General features: G+C 45.7%; 1 long non-coding RNA gene across 1 annotated transcript; it reads left to right on the plus strand.

Moving 5' to 3' along the window:
• The first annotated feature begins 1117 nt into the window (after positions 1–1117).
• Positions 1118–8257, plus strand: LOC143663177 (uncharacterized). Its single transcript, XR_013165845.1, has 3 exons — positions 1118–1231; positions 7896–8080; positions 8208–8257. It is a non-coding gene; the product is annotated as an uncharacterized LOC143663177 (long non-coding RNA).
• Positions 8258–8473: the final 216 nt, after the last annotated feature.

The raw sequence follows: 8473 nt of genomic DNA on the forward strand, positions 1-8473 counted from the left end.
CCTGGCCTTGTGCTGGGCATTAAATGACTGCAGGCACCACCCCACCCCCAAAAGGAGAAATATGTCCATTACTAGCTCCTAGACTGCTGAGATTTCTCAGGTTGCAGTGTGTATGCAGCTGGGGAGCCAGCTGAGACTGGCTATATGGGGTAGGACTGGGACTGGTGGTGATTCTGACCCGGCTAGGCAGTAGGGTCATTCAGACAAAGCAGTAGGGGCCAGAAGGGGCTCACAGGAAGAGGACCATCTATCCCTGATAGAGGAATAGTAAGACTTTCCTTCCCTAGGCCTGAGTACTGGAAGGGCCCTGGGTTTGGATGCTGTATTCTGGGGGACAGGCCCTGGGAGGGTTGGTGCAAAAAGGGCTATCTTGACCCCTCATGGCCAGGGTCACAGTTCTAGAGGCCCCAGGCCTTTTGTCCAGCCGCAGGAGTTTCTGCTCAAACAGGACCAGGACCCTAACCTGTCACTTTCCACGTGCTCCTGGGGGTATGAGGTGTAGGGAGGTAAGGGCTCTGAAGATTAAGTGGGGGAGCGTGGGAAAGAAAAGGGGTATCCTGGCTGGGACAGGGTGCCATGCGCTAAGGCACCGTACTTGACCTGGCTGGGGCAGACTGGCTGGAAGAGGCCGGCTGCGGGTAAAGGTGGTGGCGGGGGTTGATTTCCCTCTGGACGGGACTCTTATTCCTGCAGCCCCGCTGGAATCCTGGTTATGACCCACGTAGAACTCCTTGGGACCAGCCCTGCGGTATTTCTGCGGCAGGGCTCGGCCGAGCCTGGCCGCAATTACCATCCTCCGGGTTCTGAGGGTGGGCACACAGACTGAGACCGAGGGACACCCGTCGCCGCCACAGGCAGGCGCGCGGGCCCGAGTTGGGTGGAGGCCTCCGGCAACTTCTACTTCCTTTAGGCGCCGCGTCAGCAGAGGTGGAGGCAGGGGCTGTGGAGGGCTGAGAAGCCGAGGTCGCCGAGCCACATCTCACTTGCAGGTTTCCACTCGAGCCCGGTGACCAGGTACACGCAGCATCTCCCCAAATCCCGACCCCCGGCTCTAGACCATTCACTTCCGGTCCCTGCCCCACTCCCTGCCTCTAGCTCGAATCTGCCGCCTCCGGAAGCTCTCTCCTTTCTGGGCCCGCGCCTGCCCCTCCCCGCATGACTCCGCCCCTCTCCGTGCCTGTGGAGGGTTTAACCTTCTACATGGAGTGACCCGGAAAGCCTCGCGAGGAAGGTGACTTTTATATTAGGTCCTGAAGGAAGTGAGGGAGCGCGCCCGGCGGCTGTCTAGGATAGAACTGTCTCTCCCGGTAGAGGAACAAGTGTAAAGACCCTGAGGCAGGAACGGGCCGAGCCTGTTTCGACCAAAGGTTCTGCGAGCTGGAGAGAAGACTGGGAGGGGGAGTGTAGTAGGGAGGGGTCAGAGAGCCTGGGGAAGGCAGATCGTGTAGTTGATCGAGACTTTGGCTTTTACTCTGAGCGAGATGGGAAACCCTGAAGGGTTTTTGAGCAAAGAAGTGACACGAAATGACTCGTTTCAGCAGGGTCTCACTGAATATGCGTTTGTATATAGGCTGGATAGGAACTAAGGTGGAAAAGGGAGGCCAGTAAGGAGCTGTTGCTGCTAACATTATCTGGAGGAACAGGGAAGACTTCTCAGAAGAAAAGACTTTTAAATTGATACCAGAAGGTTGAGTAGGAATTGACAAGATATGTTTATGTGATGGACGATGGGAGTGGACTGAAGTGTTCCAGGCAGAGGGCACAGTTTATACATAGGCCTTCAGGTGACAACAAGTGCATTTTGATGGGCAGCTGCCAGTGTTTTGTATTTAATCCTCCAGATTGGGAGCTTTTGGGGGAAAAGGTGGCAGGGCAGGGCCCTCTCCAGGTGCTTTGCAGGCCTTTGCTAGATGAAGAAGGGGAGTGGAGACCCTTGGATAGTATTTACCTCAAGTTATGGCCACCAAATCTAGGGACATGCTGATATCGCCCTCCTCTCCTCTGTAAGGCTGTGCCAGGGCTCTGGATCCCACCTGGGCTTGTGCCATCAAGGAACTCACTTTATTGATCATCCTCTCTCTCCTCCATCCTCACCCTATCCTTTCTGAGAGAGATCCTTGAGTCTTTCCCACATTTAAAAAAAAAAATCCCTCCTTCAATCCTGCTTACTACTAGAACTATTGTTTTGAAAGATGTATACATTATATTAGAAAAGAACGCTGTAAATGCTTACTAAAAATCCAAACATAAAATGAAAAGTAAAATTCTCTTTACCCTGACCATCCTGCAGAAATAACCACTATGGTGAATTTTTTGTGTATCCTTTTTACAATTTTCTGTGCATTTATATGAGCATATATATGGCTATCCTTTTCTCATAACTCATCCCGTCAGGGGTATACTTCAGTTTTACTACACATAAATCTACCGTATCCTCTTATAGTGGCTGCATAATATCCCATGGTATGGATGCACTGTAGTTAATTTAATCATGTTACCGAACAAAGACCATTAGTTCTTCTGCCAGACTTGCTCAATAACCAATTTCTGAGACACCAGGTTTCAAAGAGAGAAAGAGTTTATTACTATAACATATAGTGGGAGAGCAGGTAACCTTATGGCCCAAAATCTGTCTCCCCAAACAAAGAAGATTCGAGGTTTTTAAGGATTCTAGCAAGGGGAGATGAGGTCATTTCAGATGGTAAATTCAAGGCAGAAATTCAAAACAGAAAAGAAAACATTGTTAAACTGTTAACATAGGTTAACATAAGTTGAAAGGAAAGGGGGCAGAGCTATCTTATCTTTCAATAGCAGAGTTTAGCGAATAATTTACAAATGTAAGGGACTGATGCTAGCTAATGACTGTTTTCCTAACCTTTAGGGCCTATTAAGAAAATGACCAGATAAAGGGCATAACAGCTTTCATAGCAACACAGGCACCAGATAAAAGATAAGGCCTTTTATCCTTCCAGATGTCCAAACAGCTTAATTACAGTTGGGGGCTTCCAGGTATTCTCCCTTGTTAACTCCCAAATCACCCAATTCAAAAGGAACATTTATATAATGATTCAGTAATTAAAAATCATCCTTTAAATCCTGATTTCTGCTACAATCAGTCCCCTATTGATAAACATGCAATGTGCATCCAACTTTAGCTATTTCTAAAATGATGTAGTAAATACCCTTCTCCATAGGTTTTTGTGCACTTATGAAACACATTTGCAGGCTAATTTCTTGGAAATAAAATTGTAGGGGTAAAGACTGTGTATTTTAAATTTTCACAAATTTTGCCTAATTGCATTAAAAAAAAGTCATGTCAACTTACACTCTCACTGTTGATTTATGATGGTTTAGCCAAATTGCTTCAGAGTCATCTGTACTCACTTTCTCTATCTCGTCGCCTTCTACTTACTCCACAGCTTCTATAACCAAGAAATCAGGATTTAATGGATGATTCTGATTGCTGAATCATTATACAGATACTCCTTTTTGCTTTCTGGGATATTGGAGTAGACAGAGAGGAATACCTGAAATCCTTAAACTATAAATCAACTGCCCTGATATCTGAAATGATTGTAAAAGCCCTTAAATCTTGTGCCTTTGTAACTGTAAGAGCTGTTACGCCTTTTATCTGGTCATTTTCTAGTAAGGCAAAGACCCTAATGCTAATGAAGTCAGCCATTAACTAGCCTCAGCCCCTTAAATTTGTAAATTGTATTGGCTTGGCTCTGCTATTGAAAGATAACTTATCTCCTTTCCTTTTGGCTCACACTTTTAGTACTGAAGTGATAGCTCTGCCTCCCCTCTTTTCAACTTATGTTCTCCTACTGAAAAGATAATGATAACACTTGTCTCCCTTTCTGCTTTGAATGTACTATCCAAAATGACCTTATCTCCCCTTGCTAAAATCCTTAAAAACCTTGAACCCCCGAAATTTGGGGAGACAGATTTTGCACCGCTAGGCCATCTGCTCTCCTACTATGCGCCTAGCAATGAACTCTTTCTGTCTTTGAAATCCCAGTGTCTCAGGAATTGGTTACTGAGCATATGCAGCAGTAGAATCCACGGCCTTTGTCCAGTAACTTCCACCCACCACCTTAAAGGGCTCTAAAGTTACCAATTATCTTCACATTGTCCAATGGACAATTTTCAGCTCTCATTTCACTTTGCCTCTCAGAAATATTTTATCCATTTGTTACTCCTTTCTGAATCGCTCTTCCCCTGGCTTTCACAACACCACATTTCCTCTCTTCTGCTCACTTTTAAATGTTGATGCTGCTCAGGGCTTCTGTTATTATCTCCAGTTAGAGGTCCCCACTACTTAACTTCTCTGTCCCCCTTCTTAACCTTTGTTCAACTGCTTATTTGCCATCTCACGTGGATGTCCCACAGGCACTTCCAATTCAACCTGTCCAACACTGTTCTTGTGCTCCCATCTCAGCTGTTGTTCCACTGCTCCCTAGCAGTCATAGGCAGAAGCCCATGAGTCATCTTTAAATCTCCCTACCCTGTATCTCTAACCATGTCTTGCCACTTTATCTCCATAAGCTATCTCAAACCTTCATATTTCTCTCACCTCCCTGCCATCACTCAAGTCCACATCACCACATCTCTCACCTGAATGTCTCTTCATGGCCTTCTAATTGCCTACCTGTCTCTATATCCCCTGGCCACCAGCTGAGTCAGGTCACCAGTGTTTCTGTACCACCTGGACACTACAATGACCTTCTAATTGACTCCCTGAAGCCAGAGTTAACTTTGAGAAATGCAAATCTGCTTATGTTACTGACCTGCTTAAAACCCTTCAACAAATTTCCATTGCACTTAGGGGAAAGGCAAATTTTTTCCCATGACTGACAAGGCCTTGCTGATCTCTCCAGCCTTTTTTGTCACCCTTTTTGTCTTCCCTTTCCTATGTACTGTAGTTGGTTTCATGAAAGTTTCGCACACCTTCCCTCTCAGTTTGTACCTTTGCTGTTCCCTCCATCCTGGAATGCTCTTTCTTTCCCTCCTCCTTGACATGGCTACCACCTTCTCATTCAGCATGTTTCAGTATAGGTTTAACTTCATCAAGAATGCTATCTAAAAAAAGAATGCCATCTAAGACCCACCCCAAGACTAGGTAAATCTCCCTATCATAAATATTTTTACTGTATTTTTTTAAACTTACCATGATTGTAATTTATTTATATAATTATTTGTTTAATGTCTATTTTCTTTACTAGAATAAAAGCTCCACAAAGGCATAGTTTTGTCCAGTGCCTAATGTTGGTACATGGTGAGAACTCAATAAATATTTAATAATGAAACAACTAAAGCATCAAGGGTCTGGTGAATGGTTCCCATACTGCATTTTTTTGTAGGACCACTAGGTGTCACCTTTGCCCAGGCCTTGTGCCTGCAGGCTCAGAAGAAGCAGCCAAGTGGAGCAAGCCAGGAAGGCTTACGGGAAAGGCCAGCTTCTTCTCCAGGGTCAGTCACCTTTTCCATCAACCCCGAACCAGCTGCCTTGATAGGGTGACCTACCATTCCAGTTTGCCTGAGACTGAGGGGGTTCCCAAGACACAGGATTTCAGTGCTAAAACTGGGGAAGTTCTTAGTAAGTTGTGACAGTTAGTCACTCTACCATGGACCGAAAGGCCAAAATTCAGGATTATAATCTTCAGAGACCCACCCATAACATCTGCTCCGCCTGAGGTCCCAAAGCCCATCAGGAGAGCTCAGCTCCAACATAGCCAAGCCTTTCACAGAGCAATACCTCTGGGTGGCCTGGCCCCATAGTCTTGTGGTTGTAAGAATTTACATTTTAATGAACTGAAAGAGACCCATCTGTGACTGACAGTAGCTTCCATGTATTGAGTGCCACAGGCTGCAACATGGCTGTACATATTGCTTGTAATCCTCACAGAAATCCTAACAGCACAGAAGATTATTCTGCCTTCAGAAATAAGGAAACTATGGCTCAGGGAGGTAAAATCAAACACAACTGTTAAGTGGCATGGTGGAATTCAGACCTATGTCTCTTAAACCATAGAGCTTCTGCTTTTTTCACTGAATCAGCAGACTGCCATTTTTCTTCTGCTCTGGTGTTCATTTGGGAGCCCTAGGGGTGTGGGTGGCAGTGTGGGTGAAAAGGGTTGAGAAAGAGGAACTCTGATCTGGATGAGGGTGATCCACATAGCACTGACAGCTTGCCTGTCTGCACATGAGTGGCCGCTGCTACCAGGGGCCCAGGTATGGACATAGCCTGGGGACCTTCAAGGACACCCCCTTCATGAGCCAATGTATAGACATCAGGCTCTTCTCTTACTGAGAAGTCAGGGCTGTGTTTCCCAGAGCCCAGGATGGACCCAGCCATATCCTATCTGACTGCAAATGGGCATGTGGATGAGGGAGAGGCAAATGAGGGGAGCCATCAGGCACTGGCCATACCTGCAGGACAAGTGAAGGACATGGGGATAGATGGGGATTGTGATGAGGGACATGCTTAGCATAGCATCTTGCTCATGATTGGGCTCAGTGAATGACTCTAATTAATGATAAAGTCAGGATCTTCTCCTTCCCAGAGTTGTAAGACAGAGTTTTTTTTTTTTGCTCATGTGGCCATTCAGGAATTGAGTTGCTTTCAAATATGAAACAAGAGTTGGTTGTATGGAGGTGTAAGCAGAGGCTGACGGACTTGGGCAGTGGTCAGAACCTGATGGGTAGATATTGTTCTGGGAGCTAGATGTCTACTCCAAGGTAGATATAATAACCCAGACTCTGGGTTTTTGACATTAAAAGACAAAATGCACACATCCTCAAGAATCTGAAATTTTGTGCCCAGAAGTGATCTCTGAATGCAATGGACTTTGTGCTGTGTGGTTTCATTGTATTTCCTTGGTGATATCTAGTGACTCTTAGGGTGTGTGAGCTGTCTTGGCCCTGGTCTTGCCTAGTCCCTGGAATAATGCCCTGGGCCTCATGTGCCTAGTGTGGTCTGGTGCCCTGTGGCCAGGTTTTGCCCTGTGACCCCACTCTGCCAGCCAACTAATCAGACAGATAGAGCTTGAGCAAGTCCTCACCAAAACTGTGCCACGTCTCTGCTCTTCTCCAGCTGGGCTTCCATCTTTCACCAGAGAACTGGGCCTAAAGCAGGGCTGCCGAGGATAGAAACCATTGATTAAGCTGCTGTGTGCCCAGGGCTGCCCTGTCCTTCATTCAGAAAAATACCTAGTGTACCAACTGGGACTTCAGGACGGTGGATTTATCAGATAGTCAAGGACAAGCATGTGATTTGGGACCTCTTTCCTGGACCTGCTGAAGAAAAAGCATGACCTTAAAGTTTTGCTACTTTCTTGCTGGGTGTCCTTGGAAAAGTTACTCAGCCTCTCTGAGTCTTGATATACTTTACTGCAAAATAGGGCTAATAATAACATATATGTCACAAATTAGTTTAGAATCTACATTTGCTGACCAATATATGTAAAGCCCTAAATCTTGCGTATAAAACTATGTCGTATTTACTGAGTACTTATTAGGTGGCAGGTCCTACTGAAGTGCTTTATAAGCAGAGTATGAACTCATATACCCTTGAGTCAGGTCCTTTCAGTTTTCAATGTCTGCACTTTATTGATGCGAAGACAGAGACTCAGGGAATTTGAGTAACTTGCCCAAGGTCACAGAGCTGGTGAAGAGCAGAGCCAAGATTTGGACACAGGCAGTCTGGCTCAGCTCACATTTACTTAAGTACCAAGCGAAGATGCCATACGTGTATAGTAGGACTGAGTAAGGAATAGCTATTATTATCACAGTAATTTAATATTAAGTGCCTTTCATATCCACGGTGCTAAGTGTTAATTATTAGTGTATTTAGATGCAATGTTTATCTTCTTTGTTCCTAATTTTTTCCATAGCCATGGCAACAAAGGGCCTCGGTGCTCACCACTGTGGAATCTCCTGCCTTTGTTCATTCAGCCTGATCAGATTCTGCAAAGGGCAAAAGATATGGCTACCTGATTGCCTACCCCTGCCCCCACCAGAATGGTTGAGGAGACCCAGGCCTCTCCAAGAGGAAGCGAGCTAGGACAGCAGCAGACAGGTATGGATCAGAGTGGGGATCACAAAAGGGAGGTCATGCTTAATAAACCTAATTAATTTGTTTGAGCAGCAACAATGCAGACTGACAGTGGTGAAACAAGAGACGATAATTTATCCTGATTCCACAGCACAGGAGCACAGCTAAAACCAACAGCGATTCGTGGAGATTCTGCTGGGGACTGCAGGTAAGGCGCAACTCTGGGAGTGCCCTGGAGAAAAGGGAAGCTTACAGGGGGTGATAGTGGCTCACGATGACTTTGAGAGTAGGTAATCTAGAGCAGGGAAGGAGCACACCTTGCCCTGACCATCTAACCTGGCCACAATACTCTCTACTTTAAAACTCCTCTGGCAGATTCTGGCCACTGAAATATGATAATAAGATAGATAATAAGAA

This window comes from Tamandua tetradactyla, chromosome 2, assembly GCF_023851605.1.
Source record: "Tamandua tetradactyla isolate mTamTet1 chromosome 2, mTamTet1.pri, whole genome shotgun sequence".
Classification (NCBI taxonomy): domain Eukaryota; kingdom Metazoa; phylum Chordata; class Mammalia; order Pilosa; family Myrmecophagidae; genus Tamandua; species Tamandua tetradactyla.